The 17,779-nt window shown below is 34.5% G+C and overlaps 1 long non-coding RNA gene across 1 annotated transcript; it reads right to left on the bottom strand.

Annotated features, from left to right (window-relative positions):
* Positions 1 to 3,944: 3,944 nt before the first annotated feature.
* On the bottom strand, positions 3,945 to 11,661 carry LOC141415666 (uncharacterized). Its single transcript, XR_012440651.1, has 3 exons — positions 11,432 to 11,661; positions 11,023 to 11,113; positions 3,945 to 5,521 (listed from the first exon to the last, which is right to left on the bottom strand). It is a non-coding gene; the product is annotated as an uncharacterized lncRNA (long non-coding RNA).
* Positions 11,662 to 17,779: the final 6,118 nt, after the last annotated feature.

The raw sequence follows: 17,779 nt of genomic DNA, 5'->3' as shown, positions 1-17,779 counted from the left end.
CATACATACATAGAAATGTCACAATGGAACCTCCTGTATAGCTATCTTAAACAAACAAAAATGTTTTTTTTTTCAAAAATGAAGGACATGAAGGCAAAACAAGGGGGTTAGTACTAGTGGGAGGGGAAAGGTTATAAGAGAAGGGTGAAGGAGGGTGAATATGGAAGAACTATTACGTTCCTATGTATGAAAATGGGAAAATGAGACCTGTTGAAACCATTCTAAGAAGCGGGGGAGGGATGATAAAAGAGAACAATGGAAGGGGGAGAGAGTGAATTTAACTAAGATATATTATAAGAAATTTTGTAAATGTCACAATGTACCCCCAGTACAATAATAATATGATAATAAAAATAAAATGAAATTAAAAATACTGTGTTTGGAAATGGAGCTGTTAAACCACTTCTAAGCTATATACTGTCTGGATTTATTCATTGGGTTGAGCAAGGTAAAAGATATTTGATTAATGTGTGCTAGGAAAGTTCACCATATCCAGTACCCAATATGTTATGTGCATTTCATTTAACTTTGTTGTACTGTATATTTTATTTACATACTGAACAAATGAGTCCTAATTTTATAACATCTACTGTCTAGATATTAAAGATGTCACCAATGTGTGACAAAAGTAGACATGGTAAACTAAACCAAAAGAAAACATAAACATTAAAAGTGGTGTTAATAATAAGAATTCATTAACAGTGATTTAAGTATTTACCAGTTCTCTAACAATGTTTGACTCCTCCACCAGTGCTTTGGGGAGAAGTGGGTCCCTCTAGTCTGTCTTGCTAATAATGTGTACAGCATGCTTATAATTCTAAATTAGACAGAGTAGATTGTAATTTTTCCTTGTAACACTGGTTATACTTGTAAGGCTTAGCTGTGCTACTGTTTGTTTAAAATCTGTTCTTACTTGCAAGTAAGGTAAATGAAAACAGTCTGTACATCTTACCTTTGTATTTTATAGAAATCAGTGTTCATTAGAGGAAATAAAAAAATACTTATTGACTGTTGGATGTTGAATTTTTCCAATTTTTAGACAAAATTCCATAGTCTAGGAATAAGTGTAGTCCTTTATTAATAGAATCTGTATATCCATTAAATATCAAAATAGAACTTTAAAAATTATATCATTAAAATTATTTAATTACATGCATCAAATTTACCCTTTTCACAGTGTGTTCTGCCTACATAATTTTAACAAAGTATTAAGATATGTACTATTTTGATATCTTCTAGACTGGGCCCTGACTTGGAGGGAAGAATGTAAAAGTGATCTATTAAAAAGAAAGGATTTACAGAAAATTAGCACTCAGATGCATCTTACAAGAACTCTACTTTTGCTGATGGCCCTCTTGCTTTTGTGAAGTCTGATACTCTGATACAGTCCCTTCAAAATTTTCAGTGTTCAGTACTTTTAATCTATCATTTTTTATACATTGACACCTGTTTTATTGGGTATTATTTTGTGCTCCTTCATTGGGTTTCTCTTTTTTTCTATCAACTGTGTTTAAACTGTTTGCTGACTTAGTTTCTATAGACTCCTAAAAGTTTTGTCATATCCCTTGAATCCTCTCACATGAATTGGCTCCTTAGGTTCTGAAAACAAGGATGGGGCAGAATTACTTTATTTCACCTTGGCATGGACTTTGGATGGTATTTTCTGCAGACACTTTTTGAACTTCATTTTGTAATATGGGCGGTGATGTCAATTTTTTTGAAATTCTGTTAACATCCAGTGAGAATGATCTTTTGATTTGCCTCCTTTTCCAAAGAAAGCATGCAAATCCTCCTTAATTTTAAAACATGTCATAGCTAAAATAAGTATAATGAATGTAAAAATGTTCACAAATGGGCCTGATAAAGACAGGGAATTTTTCTGTTCCTGTGGTTTTTACACAATCATAAGAACAATGTTGTTTTATGAGTTCAAATTCTTAAGAGCATAAAGACCGAAGATGAAGTAGTAATTGCCAACTAGTAAGTGATAGATTAAAAGCATATGAGAGTTTCTAAAGTGCCTCGATGTATAAAATAATGAACTATGGTATTAATGTAAAAAAGAAAATTGCTGAAATTATGCTATTTTAATTCTGCCTTAGAAATAGCTATCACGGTTGAATCAGTAATGTTATGTTTCTTTTTCTCTCTTTAGATGAATAGGACATTTTTTTTTCAAAATTTCAGATGGTATAACAAAGACATTCATCCAACAGAAGTGATTTGTGACATTTTATCTACAAAAACAACAGAAAATTATGGTCTTTGGTGGGAAATAAATCCAGCCAAAACTTCGTTGGTGTGTAAAAATATGAATCTTTCCATTAAGAGCTAATCAGAACAGAGAGATTCAGATGAGGAAGGAAACCATTTCTATAAGTAAATTCATCTTTCTTCCTCAACCATCTTTCTAATTTTTTAAGGTCTAATGTCTCTTTCAAGTAAGGAATCCTTTTTTGAATATCAGGATAAGCCTGAAATTGGATAAGAACACCTCATGCCCTTTGGCAATTTTGTCAACAGAGACGGCAACTTTTTGTATTAAAGCTAACGTGAGGGCTATATTTTACATCTGACATTCTGGGTAGCCAGTGTAAGTGATACAGGACAATTGCTCCATTCTTTGAATAGTTTATTCTTTTCCTAAGGTTGAATTAAGGGCAATAATAATTATATCTACTTTAAACTTATTATCTTTCCTGCTATACTGGAAAGAAAACATTTGGAACCTAGGGACATTTAGTGTTCTGTCTGTACTTCCTTAGCAGCTGGGATTACAGTGTATATCACCACACCCAGTCTCACAAGCACCATTTTGAAGGCTATTCACCCTCACTTCAGACCTTTCTTTTATGCAAAGATTGTGTCTATGTTACAGTGTGACAGTAGCTTTTCTCTTTTATCTCTTAAAGGAAAGAATGCTCCTGATAAATTGTTGCCTATAGTGATCTAGAGTTCTTTAAAACTATATTTGTTATTAAAATACAATGTGTGACAATGAATCAATTGGTTCAATTTAAAAAATTTATTTCCATAATAGCTTGAACTGAAATATCTATAATTAATCTGCTCTAATAAAAATTTATTAAAGACGGACAGGATATCTAGTAATGTGCTAGGGAAAAATACAAAGGTGACAAGAAACACTGTGATTTAGATGTATTGATTATGTGTGATTATACTTCATCATAGTTGTTACTAATCTGTAGCTTTGAGATACATAGAATTTGATTCTCATAGTTTTAATACTTACGTTTTCATCTTTTTTTCTATAGGAAATAATATCTTGGTGCAGATTAGCTCTTCACTTTTAATATATTCTCTAAAATTTTTGCTCAAGAAACTACATATATATATCTGCATCTATACACACACACACATATATAAATAGTAGTACAAGGAATTCTGGCTAATATCATCAATTATGATTAAAAGTCAAACACATGAATAAAAACTTAAAACACTGTCCTCAGACCTGCATCAAAACCCCTTTCTTAGCTAATATAACCTTAATCAGCAATTATGTAGTATTTCAAGTGTTTTTATAACTAATAAGTGTAAGGGTAGCTAGTGGTCAGTATTTGTATTGAACAAATTATTCTTATCATGTTGTCATTCAGTGGAATTCCCTGAGATATTATTGAATTATCACACACTATTGGCTCCATACAGGGTACATGTACATGTTCTATAGTTGTAATATCACCTTGAAGTTCCTCTTCACTGTCCCTGAGGCTGAGAACATCATATCATTTGTCAACTCTGGCTTTACCTACAACAGCTTAGTTAATATTAGTAAGACTTAATATTTCTGTTTGCAGTGATTGCCCTCAGAGAAAAATGTGATATCCTAGTGTGTGATGCAGCACATAAACAAACAGCAAGTAAGGCAAATCAAATTGTAAGTACAAATATTTTATTTGGTTTGAAGTTATGCCATAAAATCTAGAAGTTTGGTTGAGGGAAGGACTTGAATCATCTTTTAGAGTGTTTAACTTTGGTGTTGATCATGCTGAAATAAATTCCTTTTCTGTTCCACTCATCTCTCTGTTGCTTGGATTTGTGGTGAATGGTTAACTTGGTCATTTGGGACCCCTGGGGCCCAGGTCTCTCTGACTCAGACTGCTGGCAATATCTCTTTTTTAGATTGTTGTGCAATAACTTCTTAGTTGTTCAGAAAGAATTTATAATTCAATTACGTTTTTCCTGTCTTTAAGAATCCTTTCATAAAAACAGCCATTTGTACAGTATTTACAATGTATCATATACACCTTTCAAAGTGTTCTGTTTTCATCACTACAATGGCCAAATTATTGCAGTCTTGCTATAATCTCTATTCTAGAGATTAGAAAACTAAGACCTAGAGGAAATAAGTATCATAGAAAAGTTGAAACAATAGACCTTGGATATGAACTACAGAAGAAATGAAATAAAAATTTCTAACAGATTAATCTTCTGCTTAAATAAAGTGACTCATCCAGAACAGGTGCTTGCCCACAGACATAATTACGTGTTTTCTGGACCTAAGTCTGCTCTCTACTACACTAGCTACAGTGCAAATTCCTCACCTATCAAATAAGCACTTGCAGAATCTTGACCACAATTATGTCTTCAGGTTTATGCTCTGAGCCTGTCTTGACTAAATTGTGATTTAAACATAACGAATGCCATACTTTCTCTTACCGAGTGTTCTGCTTACATTTGGAAAGACGTCCTCCTTCCATCAAACTGAATGTTCCATGCCCTGCTGGGACATTCTTTCCTAGTCTTTGTAAGGCTCATTCCAACTCATTCTTCCCAAACCAGCCGTCTCAGTCTGTTTTTCAAACCTATACTGAGATTGCTACCCTTCTTTTCTCCTCCTTCCTGGCATATACTAATTGTTTCATCATTAACTCTTTAGTTGTTTGAATCCCACATCAGAATAAGTTTCCTGAGGTAAGCAGTATGTAATTCATGCCAAAAGCTTTGAAACCTTAACTACTCTGAAAATAGTGGTAGTATCAATGGTTAACTTTCTTTTTTTTATCCTTAATGAGCATGAGATTCTTCATTTATCAGCACAATTTAACTTTGTGCATGTGCCAATCTACAACTAGAAGCAGACTTTTCTTATTTTAGGTTTTGGAATGTAGGTAAAACTATGCTTTCCCATATGGAAAGAAGTCTTATTTCAGCCCTCCAAAGTATACCTGAGAATGTCCTTGGCTTTTTTTTTTTTTTGTTTTCCTTTTAAACAAGCATGTATATTTACATTCCAAAGGGACATAAAATCAGGATATTTAAGTAATTTACAGAATATATAAATCTTGAGACACTACATGCCAAAGTTCTAGAACCCAGGGATAGTCCCCTTCTCTATATAAGAAGAATTTCACTACATTAGGGAGAGTAGTTCCTCTTTTCTCTCAGATGGGAGAAGGCAACATGTATATTAACTCCTGGATTTCTAATTTCAGGACTCTTCCTGATGAATGAACCTACATATGCCAAGTTGTCCATATGAATCTCATTGCATCACCTGGAAGAGGAAAAGAAATTGGGATGTAGGGAATTAATATAGCTATTACAGTAATTAATAATAAAATCAATTGATTCAGATATCTCATGCTTGTATTCAATAAACAAATGCAAATGTTAAAAATGTATCAACTTTATGCTTTTTTTAAAATGAAAGTTGTGTTCTCTTGGATACTACTGAGGATAGTAAATAATTTCTTCAAGCTTTCTTCTTTCTTCTGGCTCATTCTTCATACATGTATAAAAAAGTAGTATTTGAAGGCATCTCACAGCAAACTGATTGGATTTCTGTAGGAGTGCCAGCTACCCCAGGCTCTGCCTGGTTTCTCTGAGAGCTGAGAAGATTAATTTTTAGCTATAGCCTATCTGTAGCATCCATTTGTGCCACAGTACACTGGTCAGTAATCTTAACTCTAAAATATTATTTCAGATAATATTTATAGCTTACTTTAATGTTACTGCTAGGAACCGTTTGTTGTTTCTTGGCTTGTTTGTTCACTTATAACAATAGTTTCTTAAAGTGACTCATCCAGAACAGGTGCTTGCCCACAGACATAATTACGTGTTTTCTGGACCTAAGTCTGCTCTCTACTACACTAGCTACAGTGCTGAGCTTGGAGATTCATCTCCCAGAATAATATATTACTAATGGTCATCCTTTTTGTCATTCCTTTTCACCCTTGAGTTTTTTCCCTTCCTTTCTTCCTTCTACTATTTCTGCCATTCTTATATTCCAACAATACATGGGCAATTAACCCATGGGTTAATTCCAACAATATATGGGTAATTTATGGATACATTCTATTCAAAATCTCTTGCACCAGAAGAAAATAGACCAGCATTGCACCAACAGACAGCTATAGATTCTGAAAGTCTCAGAAAATCTAACATTGAGACATATGTAAGTCAAATTGTAGTCCAAGTACTTTGATGCATAGATAGTTCTAGTTGAACTTGTTATTTTCCTTAAAATTAAATAAAAACTCTTCATATCTTATGCTTTATGCAGGAAAGTTCTCAAAGAGTTTTAAAGAATTTCAAATTTGTCACAATTTATTTTAGAAGAATCTAAAATTGCATTGAATCATATCATAATTTAAAAGTATTAAATGGAGTGTTTCAAAATCAAAATGCCGTCTCATTACTTTAAAAATCTGTCATTATCAGCTTAATAATAGAGAATTAAAAGATTCTGCTTTATGTTCCATTTAAATTTTAGGAAGGTTTTAAATATCTTATGAGAATTAGGGAGGATAATCTGTTAAAAGAAAAAGTTGTAATTATCGTATACTGAACATTCATTCAAACAGATTTATTGAGCTGCTCCTCTCAGAAGGCAGTTTCAAGGTATTCTGGATCATCTAAATAGATATGTAAAGTCAGAGAGAAATGTTATTGTATGTATAGATATGTATATATACATATATAATTTCAAAGTGTTTATTGAAAACCTACTGTATGCATCCAAGTTCTTCTCTTAATCTTAAATTCTGTTGGAGAGACTAGACAAAGACACATGAAAAACTCATAAAGTCAAATAGGGAATGCCAAAGCAAGGTTTTGGCTGCTTTTAATTTTTTAATTTTTATTTATTTTTTCTGGGGGTCTATCCCGGGCCTCAGACATGCTAGAAAAGTAGTTCACCAATGAGTTACACCCAAAGCCCTACTTTATAATTCTCTCTCTCTCTCTCCTTTTTTTTTTTTTTGTGATGTGAGAATCAACTTGGGTTGGGTCTTTTCTGTCAAAAGGATTTAATCAATAACCGCAGGTATTACAAATGTTAGTCTCACTAACTTGCTTCCCATACCCTTGCTTCATGAACTCTGCCTAATGTGATAAAAGTTTCTATTACGAACAAAGGGCTGCTATTCTCAGCTGGACAAAATTCTGCTAGATGCCCTGGTTCCAGAGCTGATAACCTGAAACAGTTATTGCTTCCTTGAACTTCAAAGCCCCCTCCTGATCCTCTTTCCAATTAGCTAACTGCATGGACTGTGAACCCAAAACTTGTCCAATTCAGGGGAGGGGCAGCATTGCATTAGAGATAAAACTCCACTCCAGTGGACTCCCCACTGGGTGTTCTTGCTCTTTGTCTGTGGTGCACCCTTCTGCAGAAGTAAATTTTGCCTTGCCTGTTGACTTCTCAGTTGTGTCCTCTCTCTCGTGACACCCCAGTATCTTAAAAATATTTCTAACAATGGTACTGGGTTGGAACTCAGGGCTTTGCACTTACTAGGCAGGTGCTCTGCCACTCGAACGGCACCACCAGTCTTTTTTGATTGGTTATTTTGAAGATAGGGTCTTGCTTTTTCCAGGCCAGGCTGGACCATGATCCTTTTATATTTTACATTTTCCTCCCTTGCTGGGATGACAAGCATGCATCACCATGCCCAGCTTTCTTCTGTTGATATTCAGGCTTGCAATTTTTTTTGGCCTGGGCTAGCCTTGAACCACAAACCTTCTGGTCTCAGCTTTCCTAGAAGCTAGTATTACAGGCATGAGGCACTGGCTCTTGACCTTGCTTTATGATTCCTAATGAAGAACAGTTGTCAATCATTAGGGGAAAAAGAGATCACAGTGGGCCAAAGGTGCCAATGAAAGCCTTATAGGAAGGGAATAAAGGATTAGGTGAATGGGCCTAGAGAGCAAAGGCAGTCTAAAGAGGTGATGTGACCAATCATAGAAGAGCAAGATTTTGAAAACTCACTTGGAAACTTGGCATGGGAATTGGAGGATAAACAGCCCATGAAAGAAGAATTTTTTCTGAAAGCGAATAATGGATGATGGTAACTTCAGTAAGCTGACCCAGTTTGTATAGACAATGAGATTAAATCTCAAAGAAGGAAAAATGTGGTCTTGATGCAGCTACCACCATTCAAAAATCATGATTTTGGAAAAAGTAAATTATTTGTTTGAACAAATAGTCTGAACCTTTCTCCTGTTTTCTACTTTGATGTTTATAAATCTCTCATGTTCTATTAGATTCTTCTGTTGAAGTATTTGACGACTAAGTATATATTTTTAATAATGAATATGAAACGTTCCTCATAACTGTTAAAAATAAAAAAAGAAAGCAAGATGAGTGAGGAACGATTTTTTGATGGTAGAATTAATGAGAACATATTAAATAATCCAAGAAAATAATTATTATTGTAGAGGCTGAGAATATCTGAATAGCCTGAAATTTATAAAATAGTATTTCAGCATTTTAGTTTTCACTTTTCTTTGTTATTTTTTTATTTTTTGGTCATGGATATTTCTTCCTACTTTTCAGCATCATTCATTTTATTCATCTCTTAATGCTTTAGTTTCTATTACAATATAACTTTTGTTATTTTCTAAATTAAAAAGATAGTGCTATTGACTTCTGTAATTTCCTCTTATTTCCCATTTGAGTTCCTATGTATAATATTTTTATTAAATTTTTTCTCTCACCATTTTATTCTATTTGCAGTTTTTTAGCGCTTATTTCTGGTGATATTTTCCCTGTGGGGGGAGTAAATTAAATGAATTTCTCTTAAAGGAACAGCTCTTATTGAAGATGAAAAAAACTGTCCTGTAAAATATGCAATACATTATAAAACTATAAATATTTTTCAATAATTCTTTGATATTAAAGACATGAGTATTATAATCAGAAGAATTACACCCACCCAGAATTTTATCTTACACAACTATTCCAGAAATGCATATATTTTTGACTAAGCTATTCCTCTCTTAATCTTTTGGTTTCATGATCCTCTACAGAGGGCAAGGTCTGTGCACACAAGTGTCCCCTTTTTAATAAATTAATGCTAAGCCTGCTTAGCTCTTTGGGGATGTAGTTTTAGCCGAAAGGAAATTGGCCTTATTTATTGCCTTTCTTTTGCTGCCCTGAGTGGATTTTCATGCTTGTGAAAATGAGATACTGGCAGTGACCAAGATTAAAAGAAGGAGGATGTTGGGCCCATTTCCTGCTCTAACTCTGCTAAGCCAATTTCACTCTTATAAGTAACCTTCCTGCTCTTGCAGACTTGAGCCTCTCCTGTGCAGAAAATTAGGACAACATCTGAGGAGGACTAGGACAAGGACAACTGTCCACCAGGGACTAAGCTAAGATTGGTAAACCAATTTTCACTTGTGAACAATGCCAGAATTCAGCCCATATGTCTCCCATGGCGAAGCACTGTAGTGCATCATTAACCCACTGTGCCACTTAGCAGCTTCCCTCTGCTTGCTGTCTTGTGAATTAACATCTCGACTGCCACCACACCAGACCCAGAGCTTATTTCTGCCAGGAGTGCTGCCAAACGAATAGCAGCTCTCTGTAACAAGGGATCAGGGCACAGCTTTTCAAATTTTCAACTGAAAGCAATAGCAATTTGCCACTCAGTCCTATCTTATCATCATCATTAGGATGAGACATCACAATCTGAAGGCTCATTGCAATGTGCTGTCAACCTGATATCTTGTAATGTTAATATATAATCCCATGCTTAATAATTAATGGCTTTAACTCTATAGGTGGGATTGGAATTTGGCTCCAAAAAAGAAATCCCTCTGAGCTGTAATATTCTTTGAGACTCCAATATCTTATGAAGTTCCCTTCAATCAGCCTCCTTGCCTTCTTATTTAAATCATCTGCCATATAATGAATCTGGATCAAAAGCTCCAAGCTTAAAATATACAACAAAAAGCTGCTTCTGGGTGAAGAGTTTGGATCCAAATCAAAACCTTTCTGTGCCTTGGCCATTAACACATGCAGTTAACTGCTGGGAAATACTGATGTTCAAAAGATATGGTGGAAAAAGGCACCTGCTTTCTCACGCTGGTTTATGTTTGTCGTCTTCATAAAAATGCAAGGCGGCATATGCAGAAATTGTGCGGAAACACCATTCACATGGTAATTCCTTTGTATCTGAGTAATTTCTTTTCAGATACTGGAGTGAATGCCAGTCTCTGGGAGGATTTGAGCATCTCCCTGCCTTAAGTTCTTCCATGACCATACTGTCTGGCTCAGTTTTTGATCAAAGGAGTCCACTTTGCTGGGTCTTCAGAATGATGGTACCACCCCTGGATTTTCCCGGATCACAAGCCATGGTGTGGAAAGGTTTATCACATTTTGTTGAATGAATATATTAACAATGTAGCCAGGGAAAGAACCCTTTAATTCTTTCAACCAGAATCTTTAGATTAAGTACTGCCTAACAAGTGGAAGAATATTTTTGTAGATTTGGGAGACCTCCCATAAATCAAGCTTATGATAACTTAGAAGAATACTCCCCTCTGCAAATTTTAATTATATGCTGCTTCTCCATAATATTAGGTACACTGGCTCCTTCTCACAATCTGTACCTACCTGATGTTTAATTTAGGGAACTCAGAGCATTATTCTAATTATAACAAGAAAAGCTTAACATAGTCAAAAAGTTATTCTGGAAGTGAGTCATCTTTCCATTTTCTGCAACAAAATACCTGAAACAATTGACTTATAAACAGAGAAGTTTTATGTTGGCTCACTGTTTCAGAAGTTTCAGTGTCTTCTCAGTTTGTCTTGTCGTTTATGAGCCACAAAAATACATGTTGGGGAGCAAAGCTATTCACCTCATGGCTAGGAAGCAAAAGAGAACATGAAAAAGTTTCAGGGTCTGGCTTTCTCCTTTGAGGGCACACCCACACACTCCCCACTGATGACAGGAAGACCTGAAAAGTTTCTACCACCTCCCCGTAACACCAAGATGAAGATCAAGACTTTAACACATTGGCCTTTGGAGAACCTTCCAGATCCAAACTCTAGTAGAAAGTATACAAAATTCTTCAGAAAATCTGAAGCATATTGATAACAAAAAAGAAAATATATGAATGAAAGACTGTTGGATATTGGACCAGAGATGGTTTACTCACTGCTAATCAATTGCTAATAACTTACTTGCAACTCCATCTTGAGAAGGCTTGTTAGGCTGTGCCAACCTCTGAAGGTGTAACTTCTTCCATAAAGCATGTTTGTCATTTGAGCAGAATGTGGGAATAATATCTTCATTCTCATAGTGCCTTCTTACCCTAGGAAGTCAGTCATGACCAAACCATGGAAAAATGCATATGGCAGCCAGCTGGTAAAAACAACATTTCAAAGGTCAGATATGTACTAGGTTTTCTTAAATTCACTAATCCTTCCTTTTCAAATAGTGTTCTCAATTCTCAAAGTCCCTTTAGATTTCGATAAATTGTTCTCCTACAGGATGCATATTTATGATTATAGTATTATTAAAATGCAATCATGCTAAGGTATTTGGGTTTTAGTGTCTTTTTACTTTTTTCTTAATCCTTAAGTAAAAAGGTAACTAATTTACAGTTAGCTTGCCAGACAATAAACTATACTTCCAATTGGGTTGTATTTGGTGTGTGTTCACTAAAGGCTCAAAATCAAAACTTAATGGAGATGCTCACGGGATATACTACAGTTGGGTGTATTACAGTTGGCTTTTACCAACTTGTGGATGCTGATTGTTAAATTCTTAGTACCCTTGAAAACAGATTGTTTAACACTGCTGTTATTAAACATTCAATTGTATAATCTTATAACTAAGTAAATAATCTTAAAAACTAAGACATTCTTAAAATTCTTTAATTCCTAATTTTTCACTGTATTTTGCTATTGTCTATTCTCTTAGAGGTATTCATGATATTTGCATCTGTACAGTGAAAATAGTATATAAAGATGTGTCAATACGTATCTCTTCCTAACCCTGACTTCAGTGATACCATTTTGGTCGTTCCAAATTATCATAATGGTAGTTTACATCAAAGGAATGGGTAAATACTAAGAAAGGGCAGAATTTACTATTATATTGGTTGTCTAGAGCATAGATCAACAAACTCCTTCTGTACAGGTCCAGATAGCAAACATTTAAGGTTTGTTGACCTTAGGGCTGGTCTTTGTTGCAACTATTTTACCATTGTAAAATAAAAGCAGTCATAGACCATACATAAATGAATAGGTGTAACTGTGTCTCAATAAAAACAAATTTTCAGAACCAAGAGGTCAGTCCATTGGCCATGGTTTCCTTACCTCTGTTTTAAACTAAAGAAGCAATAGAAAAATGTGAATCATGCCAATTAAACTTAAAAGTATACCTTATTATATAGTAAATAGCACAAAGTTTGGGATATTATTCTTTCAATATTTAAAAACTATAATCTGATTTTTGCAAAGATATAGATCAAAGGACTCAAGGAAATTTAAATATCCTTACATTAATCAAAGAAAGGAAAATTGTGAATTACTAAAAATAATGTAGTGGATTGAAATATATCAAATTTATTTATATCCATGAGCTTGTAATAATTCTAAAGCAAGTCATTAATGTATGATATATGGAGATTCAAGGGAACCAACTATTTTGAAAACTTCAATCAGAATCTTTTTTCCTTTTTCTATATGAACTATGCTTTAGGGTGAGAAACTACTTCATTTGGGGACATTATACTCTATGGCATTATTTCAGCTAATAAATGAAGAAGAAATGGTATGTGTCAAAATTTTCTAACTCCTATTAAATTAATGAATCTAAGGAATTATCATGAGTGGCTGAAAACATAGCAGTCAGGGAGACAGCAGATATTATGTAACTACTGATTTCATGTATAACACCATCTACATAAACAAATTGGTCAATCAAACCTAAATATGATCAAACCATTACCTATAAATATACATTTATTTAAAATAGAGACAGAGGCATATAAGCATATATAAATTCATGTGTATGCAATCAGTAAAATTTAAAATGGAGCAAATTATAGAAGATGAAAAATACAGTTTCTTTAATAATAACAAAAATCACAAAGAAGTATAATGAGATGAACAGGATTAAAGATTTTTAAAAGGAAAATAATCCGCTTGTAATGGTGTGGTCTTAATTGGGTACCAGCTAAACCAAACCAAAATTGGTAAAATGTGAACAACTGGATATTGATGGTAAAAAAAAAAACCAAACCAAATTGGTAAAATGTGAACAACTGGATATTGATGGTCATTTTATCCTATGCATATGATTATGTCATATAGGTAAAGACAAGTGCCTGACATCTAGAAATACTTATGGAAAAGTTTGCTGATTAAATAAAATGATATGCATTACATAAGACTATATAGTTTAAAATACTCAGGGAAAGGAGAGGAAATAGTTATATAAAGAATGATGGTTAATAATGAAACCCATTAAAATTTTTGTAAAAAGAAAAGGGAAATAAGTAAGAGTTATAGAGGGGATAAATTTTATCAAAGTAATTCTATGCATTTATGGGAATATCACATTGAAATCCCTTGGCATAACTAATATTTGCAAAAAAGTTAATAAAAATAGCAATTGGTTTTGAGTTGGTAATTATTGAAGCTGGCAATGGATGCATAGTTCCATTGTCCTACCATTATTCTATTTCTTCAACTTTGCATGTGTTTGAAATTTTCTACAATAAAACATACATTTTTTGTCAATATGGCCGAACTACAGTGCACAGATAGTCAAGCATTATTCTTTCTATTTAAAACATATATTTTCTTTAAAAATGCAGACTCTGAGCTGTAGTAGAACTAGATTTCTCAAAGCTATCTCATCATGAGGATGGATTTTTAAAAGCTAGTGGCAACTTTTTCAGTAATATTTAAGCTAGTTTGGCAATGATAAGACACATCATTAGTTCATTATTTCTCATCTTTCAAAAACGATTAATAGTTCATCCTCTTGCCTTAAAATGTCATTTCTCACTCTCTCTCTAATGAGATTTATAGCAATTCAAAGAGCATTTCTATAGGGTTCTACTGCTATATCCCGCACCTACCAGTGCCTGCATGACTGTGTTCTTCCTTCAATACTCCTATCTAAATGTCCTCCCTTAATTTGTGTATTGGTTACCAACCACCGAAAGTCTACTCAGAGACTTGTGTCCAGAAATTGCTGCTTTTCTCTCTTGTTATTTCCTCTCTTAGCTCTGTAATGTGATGGCCTTATCTCTGCCCTCCAAACTGAACTATGCATAGCCTTTGGCAGATCAGCTGATGGCAATTACATTCTGGATGTTTTATGAAATGTTTTTGTAGCCATCTCTCATCCTACATCTAATCCACTAGGAGATTTGTTGGATCTACCTTCAAAATGTGTCCCAAATCTGACCACTTCTTACCACCTCCATGGCTATCACTCTGGTTCAAGCCTCTCTTAATTCTTGCCTGAGTTACTGCAATGCCTCCTCAACTAGGGTCCCTGGTTTTACACTTAGGTTATCATGTTGACACTCTTCTCAACAGGGTAGTGTAAATGCTCTTTTGAAAATGTGAGTCACATCATTGCACTGATTTGCTCTATATCTTGAAACAACTTTCCACTGTATTCAGAGAGAAAGTAAACCCTTAAATATATTCTACATCACATGCCCTGAAAACTTCACCATAGCCAAGTGAACCTCATCTACTTACCTTTACTCTCTGAGAGTCTTCACAACACTTTGCCTCCTTCGTCATTTCTCCTTTTTAAATTAATTAATTAATTAATTTTAAATTATTTTTTTTTGTTCACATGTGCATACATTATTTGGGTCATTTCTCCCCCTGCCCCCCTCCCCCACCCTTTACCCACTTACCACCTCAGTTCCAGGCAGGTCCTGTTCTGCCTTTATCACTAGTTTTGTTGAAGAAAAGAGACAAGTCTAATAAGGAAGACAAAGTGTTTTTGCTAGTTGAGTTGAGGATAGCTATACAGAAATATTCCTAGCATTGCTTTCATGCACACGTGTTATGACCCATATTGATTCATCTCTAACTAATCTTTACCCTGGTTACTGATCCCCTTCTCATGATAACCTCTGTTGCTTTAAGGTTTCTGTATTAGTTCCTCTGGAGTGGGGACAGCAAATGCTTTCATGTTTTGGGTTTTCTACCTATTTCTATATCACCGAAATGTGCTCTCCCCTTATCATGTGATCCGAGTCCAACCACATTGCTGCATTTGTCCTAGATCTAAAGTCCGCATATGAGGGAGAACATACGATTTTTGGTCTTCTGAGCTTGGCTGACCTCACTCAGAATGATGTTCTCTAGTTCCATCCATTTACCTGCAAATGATAAGATTTCATTCTTCTTCATGGCTGAGTAAAATTCCATTGTGTACAAGTACCACTTTTTCTTGATCCATTCATCAGTAGTGGGGCATCTTAGTTGTTTCCATAACTTGGCTATTGTGAATAGCGCCGCAATAAACATGGGTGTGCAGGTGCCTCTGGAGTAACCTGTGTTGCATTCCTTTGGGTAGATCCTCAGGAATGGGATTGCTGGATCATATGGCAGGTCTATGTTTAGATTTTTAAGGAGTTTCCAAATTTTTTTCCAGAGTGGTTGTACTAGCTTGCATTCCCACCAGCAGTGGATTAGGGTTCCATTTTCCCACATCCTCACCAACACATGTTGGTGGTGGTGTTTGTGATGACGGCTATTCTAACAGGGGTGAGGTGGAATCTTAGTGTAATTTTGATTTGTATTTCCTTTATGACTAGAGATGGTGAGCATTTTTTCATGTTTTTTTTACCATTTCTCCTTTTTTCTTTTTTTTTTTCCTGCCTATTACTTTAGCCATTCTCTCTACCTGAAAATTTCTTTTCCCAAATCTAGTAATTGGGATAACTACAAAATCTCTACAAAAATCTCTACAAAATCTCTACAAAACCAAGCTTTTGCCTAAATTTCACTTTCTCAATAAAGTGCCCAGTCTTTTTATATGGTAACCTGTGTCCTGCTTTTCTACACTCCCATTCCCATTCTTTTTCTTTTCTCAAATATAGCATATTTTCTTGCCAATTCTGTAGCTTTCTTTTTCTTTCTTTTTTTCAATACTGGGGTTTGAACGCAGGGTCTTCACCTTGAGCCACTCCATCAGTCCTTTTCCATGATGGTTTTTTTTCAAGATAGTGTCTTATGAACTGTTTGCCCAGGCTGGCTTTGAACTGCAATCCTCCTGATCACTGCCTCCTAAGCAGCTAGGATTACAGGCGTGAGCCACTGGCACCAGGCCACAGCTTTCTTACTGTGTTTATTGCTTGTTTTTTGTGTTCCCATTAGAAAAACGGCAAAAATTACTTTTTGTTTCTTTCTTCATCTATTTATCCTACTTATAAAAGTGCCCAACACAGTAGATAACCAGGAATTATCTGTTGATTTGGATTTTAAAATTTTGTTTAAAATATCCAATGAAAAGTCTATAGTTATGTCTCTTTTCAAACAGTCATCTTTATAGTGGTGATTCAAATAAGTTATACAAAAATGATCTAATAATAAAAGTTCTTCTACTTATAGTTCATTAATGGAATATTTTTACCTTACCCTCCTGGTAAAATATGAGATTTGTCATTCAACATTTATTGTCTCTGGAATATTAGATAGACTAGGTCTAAATAGGACATCTGCATTTAGCCATGTGTAATTAGATGCTATGCACTGTAAGAGTTTGGTTAGATATCAAGCTAGTTAGCAAGAATGTGGTTAGCCGAGATGAATCATAAATGAATAAAATGGCAATTGCTTTGGCATTGTGGTATGGGGTTGGTTGTTCTGGCTTTAGCTTTCCACTCTAATCCTTTGGATGTAAAAAGTGCTTACATCCTATGATTACAATCCAAGCTCTACACTAAGTTGTGGTTTACATTTTTAAATTTTAATTTTGTCTGGAATACTGTTGGTTTATCTTTCTCAAGATTAGCCCTGAGAGCCCTGTGTTTTAGTGCCAATTAGATAGATTTCCTAAACTCTAGTCTGAAGGGAAAGAAAAAATTCTAAAAACATTAACTATAATAAATACGCTTTATAAAAGTTTTAAATCCCACTACAGTTAATCAGTTTGAATAAGACATTTAGGCTGTAAATAGCATTTTAAAGTAAACAGAGCTTTACACAAAGTGACAGCTAGAATTACATTTTCTGCTTCTGAGTGTGAGGAAATTAATGTACCAAAAAAGTGCCTACTATTTAAAGACATCTTGCTCCAGACATATTTAACAACTGAGATTTGCACTGAGTAGACCATTGAAGTGTCTCGTCATTAAATTATGCACTGTACATTAGAAACAGATGTGCTCTTGGAAGTACTGCATGACAACATTGTTTTGTAATTTTCCAATTAAGGCATTGTTAAGACTGAAAACAGAACTGAACTAACAGGTCAACTATCTTACCTTGATCTTGGGGAAGCATGGTGGTAAGTTTTGAGAAGATCTGGTTTTCATTGGTATT

This window comes from Castor canadensis, chromosome 13 (genome assembly GCF_047511655.1).
Source record: "Castor canadensis chromosome 13, mCasCan1.hap1v2, whole genome shotgun sequence".
In the NCBI taxonomy this organism is placed as follows: domain Eukaryota; kingdom Metazoa; phylum Chordata; class Mammalia; order Rodentia; family Castoridae; genus Castor; species Castor canadensis.
The sequence above is the reverse complement of the archived record's forward strand: the minus strand, read 5'-3'. Positions and strand labels throughout refer to the sequence as shown.